Source organism: Lontra canadensis, unplaced genomic scaffold (assembly GCF_010015895.1).
Source record: "Lontra canadensis isolate GAN:19392208 unplaced genomic scaffold, GSC_riverotter_1.0 scaffold72, whole genome shotgun sequence".
Lineage (NCBI taxonomy): Eukaryota > Metazoa > Chordata > Mammalia > Carnivora > Mustelidae > Lontra > Lontra canadensis.
Genome location: NW_022631066.1, coordinates 819,105 through 828,743, shown reverse-complemented (window position 1 = coordinate 828,743; position 9,639 = coordinate 819,105).

Sequence of the window (9,639 nt, the reverse complement as noted above, 5' to 3'; positions counted from 1 at the left end):
GGGGATATGATACAGGGCGTGAATCGGTGACTCACTACGAAAGTGGTGCAATTCTCTCCCCTTCCCTCTATTCATGTCCTTTGCAATGTGACTTTGCAACTCTCACCATCAAGAGACGGTGCACCAACACCGTCTTTATCCACTGACTCTGACCTGACCCTGTGACTTGTTCTGCCGATAGATGTAGGTAAAGTGACGCTGTGCCGGTTCTGAGTCTTGGCCTCAAGAACCTTTGTGTGCTCCTACTCTCTTCCTGGGAACCCTGCCATCACCATATGAACGGGTCCAGCTCGCCTACTGCAGGATGACAGACACATGGAGCAGAGATGAGTCATCTCAGCTGAAATCGTCCTAGACCAGCCAGTCCCCAACCTACCTACAAGCCGATAGCTGATGCTTGAGCTGGCACAGCCAAGATTTGCTGAGCGTGAGTTAGCTCAGAAAAACCACCCAGCAGTCCTGCCGCCTGGTGAACTTCTGCTATTGTCCCTAGGTTTTGGTGTAGTTTCTTTTATTCAGCGATACGTAACTGATGTGCAAAGTAAATGTCTTCAAGTCTTCTATTTCAAAACAAATTAAATGAATCTTCCAACTATTTATTTACTGTCCTCTTCTCTTCGAGTTTCTTAAATGAATAGTCTATGTATATCTGAACCTCTTTTCTTTTCAGTCTTTCCTTGACCATTCTAAAACTGTTCTTGCAGGGCCCTTGGGTGGCTCAGAGGGTTAAGCCTCTGCCTTCGGCTCAGGTCATGATCTCAGGGTCCTGGGATCAAGCCCCACATTGGGCTCTCTGCTCCGCAGGGAGCCTGCTTCCTCCTCTCTCTCTGCCTACCTCTCTGCCTACTTGTGATCTCTCTCTCTGTCAAATAAATAAACAAAATCTTAAAAAATAAATAAATAAAACTGTTCTTGCTAAGGAGTCCAGACTTTTCAGTTGTTAAGCCCAGTAGGCACTTTCTTTCTTTTTTGAATTATATAGCTTTTTAGGTCACAGTATCTGGTTTCACTGAAAACTGTAATTGATTTTGCTATCACACATCTATTAAAATTACTATTTTAATACTTAAGTAATTCACTTTCTTATAATTTTTTTGGATCCAGATGGGTGATTATTTGCTTTTTAAATTGAGATGGAACTGACATATAATGTTACGTTAATGTCAGGTGACCAGTGATTTGATACCCATGTATGTTGTGAAATGATCACCACAATAAGTCTAGTTAATATCCATCACCACATATAGTTACATATTTTTTGTGTGATAAGAACCTTTAGATTTTCTATCTTAGCAACTTTCCACTATGTAATACAGTATTATTAGCTATAGTTGTGATGTTGGGCATTACATTCCTTGGACTGACTTATCACTGGAAATTTGTGCCTTTTGACTACCTCCTGTGGGCATTCCCTTTCTTGTCTTAAGTTTCTACACCATTTGACACAGTTGATGACTCCTTTCTTGAAACAGCTCTGCTAGTGTTTATGGCCCTACTGTCATAAGATTTTCCTCCTGTTTCTATGACAATTGCTCTTAATTCACTAACATAGGTCGATCTTCTTTTGTTTGAGAGTACATGATCCTAACTGACCTAACCTCAGCCCTTATCTTTTCTCAGTATACATATGTCCTTTGGTTGACTTCATCTGGGTTCACAGCGTCTATCATCAAATCTAGATTCATTTCTAAGATGTAGGCTTTCATATTCAATTAACGTAGATGCATATGAAAGATGGGTCAGTTTGGTGATATTGTGGAGGTTATATTTGAGGGGAGACGGGAAGCAATTATGAGGACATTGCAAGAGTCCAAAGGAGAGAGGAGAAATACTTTATCTTGGCCAAAAAACAGGGAAGAGATGTTGAGAAATACTTAAAAGGCAAAATGTACCAGATATGAAGAGTAAGGGATAGTGAAAAGTATTAGATGAAACATTTCTTGAATTTTTCTCCTCTTGTCTGTACTACTTGAGATGAGACATGTGAGTGCATGGGTTTCTTTCTGTTAATTCTGAAAAGTAAACAACATCTGTAGATGAAAAATTGGAGAATTAAGGTTGAAAATACAAATAAAAGGTTTAACACACTGTACAAATAAAAACATTTTTGAAAAGCCACAAAGTAAAGTTTATTCAAGTGGTATTATTGTTTGCCAGTTCTATTTCTAGTCTTTTTGACCTTATAGCTCAGTAATATGTCACTCACTTTCTTTGGACTAAATTTTTGTTAAACTTTCAGTTGAGTGAGTTGTATTATGTTTATTAATTAATTTGTTCAATGTAGAAGACAGTTATCTACTTTTTGTCCGGTACTTTGACGAAAGCTATGAAACACTAGGTGGATAAACGATGTCCTACAAGAATTTATATTCTAGTAAAATCGACTAAAATTTGTCTCTAAATGCTCATGCTTTGAGGTAGAACATGAGGAACCAAAGGGTTGATAGAAGGGAAGAAAACCTGTAGATATAAGAAATCAGGTGAGATTAAAAGATGGAGTAGATTTAGATATGCAGAGGTGGGAGCAAAGAGCTTTCTAGAATTAGTAAAATCACAAATGTAGCAAAGTGGAATGCATCCTCAGTGCCCAAGGAGTAGCCCAGATTGGACCACAGGTTGAGATAGGAGGTTAGTGAGAGATCAAACCAAGAAGACAGGGAAAGGCTCAAAGCATGGGACCTTTGACTAATATGGTCTGAACAGTTTAGATTATATTTAGGAGACAACCAGGGGGTGGCTAGAAGTTTGGAAGCATGTGACCAGGCCCCCTTTACAGGGATTAGTCAGGTAACAGCAGCATGGTTGGAGGTTGAACCACTGGTCTGGAGAAGGCGATGAAGTCAGAGTGATCGCCATGAACACCAGGCAATAGCTTAGGGATGGGGTAGTAATCCTCAACCTGACTCAGGTAGTAAGCAGTGGAAATGGAAGAGAAGTGTTGGACTGTTTGAATCCATTTGATTTGTGATTTAATTCGCTATATGAGAGCAATCTGGGGAAGGACATCTTTGAACATGTTGATTCCAAATTTCTGGCTGGATTTCAAAGCCCACCAGGCACTTGGAAGGGTGAGAACTAACTCAGAGCCGAATGTGTGTGTGTGTGTGTGTGTGCATGTGTGTGTATCTATGTGTGTCCATGTTTATGTCTATGTCTATGTATATATGTATACATATATATGTATGTGTATATGTAATATATATGTGCATATACACATATATGTATGCATTTACATACATGTATATAAATACATATTTATTAATATAAATAAATATATTATATGTTTATAATAAATTTATATATAAATATAATAAATATATAAAAATAAATATATAAATATATTTTATATTTAACATATAATATAGAAACCAAAATATATAATAATATAAATAAATATAAAATAAAAATATAAATACAAAATATATTAAATATAAATACAATATACTTATATATATTACATATATAAATGTAAGTGCATATGTATATGTGTGTGTGTGTATATATATACACACACACACTTCTTTTTGAGAAAGAGAGGGCATGTGTGAGAAAGGGAGTGGGGGAGGGACAGAGGGAGAGAGAGAATCCCAAGCAGGCTCCATGCTCAGCACAGAACCTTTTGCAAGGCTCCATCTCATAACCCTGAGATCATGACCTGAGCCAAAATCAAGAGTCAGACGCTTAACTGACTGAGCCATCCAGGTGCCCCTGAAAATTTATTTTTTACTTGTATTCCTTATTAGTGATAATCTGTAAAAGTAAGCCTCTTTCTTGAGTTAATATTTTTCTAATCTGTTCTTTAGCTGTTTGTATTTGATTTGTCATTGCAAAAAAAACCATTATGATTTTAATTGAAATAGTATTAAATGGATAATTTAATTCGGGAAAAAGTCACACTTCGTGTGTGTGTAAGAATAGAATATTATGCTTTCTTATCCAGAAACACAGATTCTTCTTTTCAGTGATTTGTCTTCTTTTATCTCCCTCAGTGAAGTTTTATCACTTTTTTCATGTAACTTCTGCCTATTTCTTCTTCATTTTATTCTTTGGTGTTTTAGAATTTATAGTGATTTGTGATTAGGATGTTTGTCTGCTATGTTTTCAAACTCTTTATTGGTATAAGGGAAAATGATCCATTTTGCATGTTGATTTTATAACTGGACAACTTATGCAGCCATCTCATTAGCTCTAATAGCTCTAATAGCTTCTGCTTCCCTCCCTTTCTTATATTATATCTGTTTATTTTTCTTGTCTTATGTCATGACTAGAATGCCTGGAGAAATCCTAAATAACAGCAATGACTAAAGGCAGAATCACTAGATGTTGTCTTAACCCTTGCAATTTCAGGGAAGTCGTTATGTTATCTTCATAAAAGAAACACAATTTTATCTGTGCTGTTTATTTTTACTTTTTCTTATTTTACCCGTTATGTTTCCTTTGCCTTTTTATTCCATCCTGTCATCTTTTTTGTCCTTTTCTTTCCTCTTTGGTCTTTCTGCTCCCATTCATTAAAACCATCTCTTTCTGCACTCTATTGAAGAAGTCAAAGAGATGCCTGAAATTCTTCAAAACTTTGTGAAGATTACTCTCTTCCCCTAGTTTTACACTATATTTTATACAATATAGTTTTCCTTCTGTTGTTCATTCTTGAATAAGGTGAAATTTAGTCATACTTTTTTTTTAACAGATAGCAGTGGGGACTGCCCCGGACTCTCTCTCTCCACATTTATGGGAAGATCGTGTTCCCTTCTTAGATCTATTGTTTGAGAGTGGGTGAAAGTGCTACTTGTTCGGTTGCCAGCTTTTAGAGTATTTTTGCTTATTGTGATTCTACTCATCTTATCTCATTCCTTGCACTTTGAAACTATGGAGTGTTTGAAAAATGAATATCCCCATGAGGTACCAGTAATAGTTAATTTTATGTGTCAACTTGACTGGGCCATGGAGTGCCCAGACATTTGGTCAAACACTGTTATAGATGTTTACATAGATAAAATTAATATTGAATGGATAGACTGAGTGAAGTAGATTACTCTCTTGTATGTGGGTGGGCCTTGTCCAATCAGTTGAAGGGACGAATAGCCCCAAAGACCTGAGTAGGAGGGAATTGCTTTTGCCTGCTTGCCTTCAAGCGAGGGCATTGCTTTTTTCCTGCCTTTGGACTCAATCTGAAATGCTGGCTCTTCAAGCCTGCCAGCTTTTGGACTGGAAACACGCCATCAGCTCTCGTGAGTCCCCAGCTTGCCAACTGCAAATCTTGGGATTTCTCAGCCTCCAAAACTGGGTGAGTCAATTTCTTATAATAAATCTCATTCTATATACATCCTACTGGTTCTATTTCTTTGGAGAAGCTGAGTAACATAGCACTCTTATTGGGATTCTCCAATCTTGGCCCTCTACCTTTGGAACTTTACACATGGCGTCTATACCTGCAATATACTACCACCAGCTCTCCTGAGCCCTACCTTCTGTCTAATCACTCTCTGGAATTATGATCAGCTCTGAATTATAAAAATGAAAACGATAATGAAAATGGCTAACATTGATAGGAACTTATTCTGACTCAAGTACAGTGGCTTTATCCCTAGCATCCCAGCCGATCCAAAAATATAGAAAGAGGTGAGGGGCAGGAGAGTGAGCAAGAAAGAAGAATGAGCAGTCCAACTGTTGCACAGAGCAGGATCCACCTACCCAATGTTCCAACTTGTACCAACATGATACAGGAATAACAGGGATGATAAAAAATTGTGTTTTACCTGTTTCCCAGTGGTTTGGGTGTACTACGAAGCAATGTCTGGGAGATTATAGTCAGTTGAGCTAGACTATAAGCTCTGTAAGGACTGGCTGTCATTATGTTTGTTTATGATACATTTCTAGTACTTAGCACTGTGTCTAGCACACGGGGAGCACTCAGTATTTCTCATTAATGTTTGTCAAATCTACTTTTCGTTTAGTCAAGATTTCCCCCGGTTTCTGGTAAGTCGTATATCTGTCTTAATTTTCCTCGTGACAATTTTCGATTCCTCTCTCTGTGGTTTCTTAGCTATTTTAGGGGACAATTGAGAGAAATTTTTAAACCAGAAGTCCCTTCAGTGAATTTTAAATGGTAGCGTATTAAAGCTGAGGAATGGCTCTACTAGCGGGCAATAATGCTACACATTTCATTGTTTGAAGTAGGTGATTAATGTGCAGGAGTCCGAAATATCAAGGAGGGACAGGATTTGGTGACTAAGTAATCCCTTTATGGCCCACTTCCTTATCTGTACACAAAGACAATTATAGCCAACCCTTTGGTTTGGGGTATGTGTGTGTGTGTGTTTGTGGAAGAGGGGCTATACTATACGTAAAACAGCAGATCCTATAATATATTTAATTGCAATCGTAACGACAGTTTTCTGTGTCATATGCTAATCTGTGTACGGTATCTTTTCTGTACCAAGATTCTAACCACGTTTTATTTCTGTCATTCCCAGAAGCAACAGTGCATACAGTGTCATACTCGATTTCCCTACCCCATTCGAGGGTCATGCTCTCTTTGGCAGGGAGAGAGTTACTGCCGGGGACTCTTGCTGTTGGACTCAGGACAAACCATTACAAAGTTGCGTAAGTCTTTGTCAGCACAGAGCTGTGGGTCTGCAGGTGTTTTGCGTGTTGACACAGCTCATGTTTGCCCCGTTTTATTTATTGCTCTTTCTGTTGGAGGAAATCAGAGAGAAAATAGGACTCATACCACAAATGGAAACAGTGTATCTATTTAGCTGGTGAACTCCTTGGGAAAGAGGGAAGAAAGAAGTAAGAGATGCACGAATGAATAAAAAATATTCACGTGTTCACCGTCAAAACACCCTGAAAAGAATAATGAAGGATCCAGATTAGAGACCCAGGAGCTCCGGCAAATGTAGAGGGGAATGTGAAAGGTAATTCCATTCATTTTGATAGAGTAAAGGTTAATCCGCAGTCACGTTCAAGGCTCTGAAAGCTATTCCTAGGTGAGTGAAAGCAACAATCCCCATCCTCGTGTTGCTTATAGACGAGCAGAAAATAGAGCTAACAAATAACTCTGATATAAAACAAACTGTAATAAAATGGCTCTACGCAGCATCGGATCCCCCATTCTAGCAGATCTCAGTAATTCTTAATTATATCAACACTTGTTTCTCAAATTACATATTTTATGATAAACTCACGTAAGTATTTTATTCTCAAACACAGCATGTAATGAGTCCAATGGATAAACCTTCAGAGAATGATGTAAAGTTTGTCTGGTAAGAAATAAAGGTTTTAGAGATTATAAGTAGCTTCTGTCCAAATGTCTGTCTCTGCGTTTGTTGATGGCCACTGGAAAGGCTGAGCATATAGGAAATAGTCTTCTTTCTAATATGAAAGGCATATTTGTGTCCCGTGGAATGAGAGGTATGCGTGGTATGAGAACAGGACCCAAGGTCATTGCAGGGCTCACAGTTGTAACGCATATTTCCCAAGTTACGATGATTGCTTGCTGGTAATTCATATCCATTCCTTCTATCGGATCAGTCCGAGGGTATTTCATTCTTGTACTAATTTTTAATCGTTTTCCCCTGTCTTCATTGTTCTCTATCTTTGTTATCGTGCAGTTTCACTTCTGTCTGGAAGCCGGTCTGCTCTCACGTCCCGTGTTTCAACAGCATTTGTTGTACAATTTCTCAGATTCTTTACACATGGTTCAGCAATTTTCCACTTTTTCAAACTTTTAACTCTTCAGGGAAGTAAAGGCTTGGGATATGTGTGTGCTTCCAAACACGCGTATGTCTGTACAAGCACATGCATTTTAAGTTTGAATAGATGACATGGGTTTAATGAGTAGAAATCGGAACCTACTTTAAAAAATTAAAGAAATATTGAGGAACACAAATGAGCTTTGTAAACTGTTACTCATCATTCATATGTTACATGACAAAGTTCATATTTGTTTAATTTTCAAAGCAAGATTCAGGTAGAATAAAATACAGAAATCTGAAGCATACATTTTGATACACCACCACCCCAATCAAGACAGCCAACATTTCCATCACCCCAGAAAGTTCTTTTTTTTTTTTTTAAGATTTTATTTATTTATATGACAGAGATCACAAGTAGGCAGAGAGCCAGGCAGCAGGCTCCCTGCTGAGCAGAGAGCCCGACTTGGGGCTCGATCCCCGGACACTGGGATCATGACCTGAGCCAAAGGCAGAGGCCTTAACCCACGGAGCCACCCAGGTGCCCAGAAAGTTCTTTTATAAACCACCACCCCAGTCAAGACAACCAACATTTCCATCATCCCAGAAAGTTCTTTCACATATTTTTCCAGATTAATTTTCAACATCCGGGGGCAACCACTGTTCTGACTCTTGTCACCATGGGTTAGTTTTGCTTCTTCTTTAACTTCACCTGTGGAAAGACAAAGGTTTTACATCTTTGTGACTGTCTTCTTTCACTCAACATACTGTGTTTGAGGTTAACCAATATTGTTGAATGTATTACTACTTTCTTTCTTTCTGAGTATAAATATACTCCATTCTATGAATATATCACAATTTGTCCTTTCAACTTTTGATGGATATTTGGGTTATGTCCTGTTTTCAATTATTATAAATACACATTCATAACTGATCCAAGTGCCTTTTCATTTTTTTTTAAAGATTTTATTTATTTATTTGACACAGAGAGAGAGATCACAAGTAGGCAGAGAGGCAGGCAGAGAGAAGGGGGAAGCAGGCTCCCTGCTGAGCAGAGAGCCCGATGTAGGGCTCGATCCCAGGACCCTGGGATCATGACCTGAGCCGAAGGCAGAGGCTTCAACCCACTGAGCCACCCAGGCCCCTGATCCAAGTGCCCTTTCAAATAACACGACACTATTTCATGAGTAATGTGAGCGCCTTTTAAGAAAAAAAGTTATCCTAATTCTTCCTCCTGTCCTTTGTATCATTGCTGTCATTTATTTCACTCATCTATAAACACACATAAGCATATATGTGTGTGTCTGTGTGTGTGTGTGTGTGTGTATATATATGATATACACATAAGCATACATAATTGAATACATTGTTACTATTATTATTCTCGGTAATCTATTATTAGATCAATTAAAAATAAGAAAAAAAGAAGAAAAAAGAAGAAAATAAGAAAAAAATTTTGAAAAAATCACCCATTTATTCTTTGACGTTCTTCTTTTCTTTATGTAGATCCAAATTTCTTACTGGTAGTATTTCCTTCTCTTCAAGAAACTTCTTTTAGTGTTTCTTGCAAGACAGGTCTACAGGCCACAAATCCCCACAATTTTTGTTTTTCTCCTTCACTTTTGAAAGATAATTTTGCATGGGGTGCCTGGGTGGCTCAGACAGTGAAGCACCTGCCTTCAGCTCAGATCATGATCCCAGGGTCCTGGGATCGAGCCCTACATCGGGCTCTCTGTTCCTGCGGACAGCCTGCTTCTCCCTCTCCCTGGCTGCTCCCCCCCACTTATGCGCGAGCACACACACACTCTCAAATAAATAAATAAAATGTTTAGAAAAAAAAAAGAAAAATAGTTTTTCAGAGTACAGCATTCTAAATTGGTATTTCTCTCAACATTTTAGATATTTCACTCTACTCTCTTCTTGCTTGCATGGTTTCTGAGTGTAA